Here is a 2,294-nt window from a genome sequence, read left to right as displayed (position 1 = left end):
CTTCTCTCTTTCTCCTTAAAGGTGATGGCGCCCACCTCCATAGCTTCAGGAGTAGGTCCCACCTCGCCTCCATTGGAGAACAATAGTGTTTCAAATTGCATAACGCCCATAGTCTGTGATCCATATGAACCACTTGGGTAATGGCGTCTTCCAGGTAGTCCAGTAGAGGATGAAGTGCCAAGGCCTCTAAGAAACAAACCCCGGAGGGCAGCATCATCCCAAGAAACCTCAGCAGCCCAACATCTGAATTCTGAACAAAACCGAGCCAAGTGCTTCCCCTGACAGACACTCATCACCATGTCCTCAGCCAAGCGCACGCGATCAGGCTCATCATAAATGTGCCCTAGAGCCTCAAAAAATGTATCCACAGACACTCTCTCAAGGGCTGCGGAGGGGAGGTAAAACGCCCAGGCTTCCAGAGCCCCCTGAGCAGAGACATAACCACTCCCATCCTCTGCTTCTCATCCCCAGAGGAGTGGGGTCTAAGGGAGAAAAGAGCTTACAGCCCTCCTTAAACACTCTGAATTCTTTTTTATTACCAGAAAACGTATCTGGCAATTTGACCGGGGGTTCGGGAGAAACTAAAGCGACGTCCCTAGCCCCTGCCCCCTGAATCCCCGTGGCCAGAGCCCCCTGAACAGTATCCGCAACCTGCTGGTGTTACTGAGCTAGGGCACGCTGCTCCAAGTTTAGCTTCTGCAGCATCTGAATCAGGTGTTTCACCTGCTCAGACAGAGCCTGCATTGGGTCCATACTACAGGGGGGGGAAAGGTACTGGTCAGTTACAATGTGAGCAAACAGACAGTATGTGCAGTGCATACACACTAGAGAGGGAGTGGACTGTACCGAAGAAGACTGTGCTAACCGTGCGCACACTCCAGACGGGGAGGGAAGGAGAGAGTAGCAGGCTGAAGTGGCAGTGTGAAGAGACACAGACAAAAACCTGGTGGGTTCTAAAGACAAGTGCTAGCACCTGAGCTTACTAAGGGGCGCAAGGCTGAAAATAAGAGCCGGCAATGACAGGAGCGGGGTCATGCCATGCCATGAGCCCCACAGAGCCTCCTGATGTACAACATGAGCCCCACATAGCTGCCCAATGTCCAGTATGAGACCCCCATAGCCTCCCCATGTCTAGCATGAGACCCCCATAGCCTCCCATGTCTAGCATGAGACACCCATATCCTCCCCATGTCCAGCATAAGAACCCAATAACCTCCCCATGTCCAGCATGAGACCCCCATAGCCTTCCCATGCCCAGCATGAGAGACCCATAGCCTCCCTATGTCCAGTCAAACATTTCATACACATGAAAAAAAAGAACACCACATACTCTCCTTGTTTCGCTTCCCCCGGCGCTCTGCTCCTGTCTCTGTTGCACTGACTCTCCGCAGTGCACAGATGACACAATGAAATTACCTAATCGTATCTGCTATTTCACACAGTGATTGGTGGAAGAAAGTGCCGGTGGCCCCTCCTCCATCCATGTATGGTGGCAGTGGGGAAGGTGGGAGAGGACATGGTGCCATTGTTTTTATCCCCTTGACTGTCTCATTTCGCAGGCCGGACTGGAAAGCCATAGGGCCTGATGTGGCCCGCGGGCTACACTTTGCCCAGGTCTGCTCTAAAGGAATAACTGGAAAGTCTCCACTTGTGTCCAAAGGCTCTGCTTCTTTCATGCGTGGTAGAGCCCTGGGAACAAGATTGGGATCTTGAAACGACCCTATTACTACAGAAGAGTGGCAGGAGACTTGTAGTGACTGAATCAGGCACATTAGCTGGGGGAGGGTGGGGTGGATGTTCATGAGCATCAAAGAACATTGGATGAGGGCTGATTAGGAGCATCAACTTGCTCCTGAGTATCTGGAGGGGTTAATGGCTCCCCCACTGAAGAATATGTGTATTGAGTGCTATTAGTACCTTGGTTACTGGACAGGACTGCTGGGGTAGAAAATGGGAAAAAGTGGGCACAGCCAGAGTTTTTTCAAAGCAATTTTTATTGCTGCACATATCGGTATGGCTGCCATACCATGGTTACTGTACTCTAGCTAGAATCGCCTTGAAGAAGTAAGTACACCCCTAGTGTGTTACTAGTACTCACAGATCTGAGCTGCCTTTCTAGCTGCATGGCTGAGCCCCTGTGCAGCTTGTAAACTCCATTCTGGTATGGAAATGGTCCTACTGGTCAGTGGAGTGGACATGAATGAAGAAGAACCCTCACAACCACGTGACCCGAAGGGGCGGAGCTTGTGTGCAGAGACTGGAAAGAAAGTGCAACTGACATACTGGGAGTTGTA

This window comes from Ranitomeya variabilis, chromosome 4 (assembly GCF_051348905.1).
Source record: "Ranitomeya variabilis isolate aRanVar5 chromosome 4, aRanVar5.hap1, whole genome shotgun sequence".
NCBI lineage: Eukaryota > Metazoa > Chordata > Amphibia > Anura > Dendrobatidae > Ranitomeya > Ranitomeya variabilis.
The sequence above is the reverse complement of the archived record's forward strand: the minus strand, read 5'-3'. Positions refer to the sequence as shown.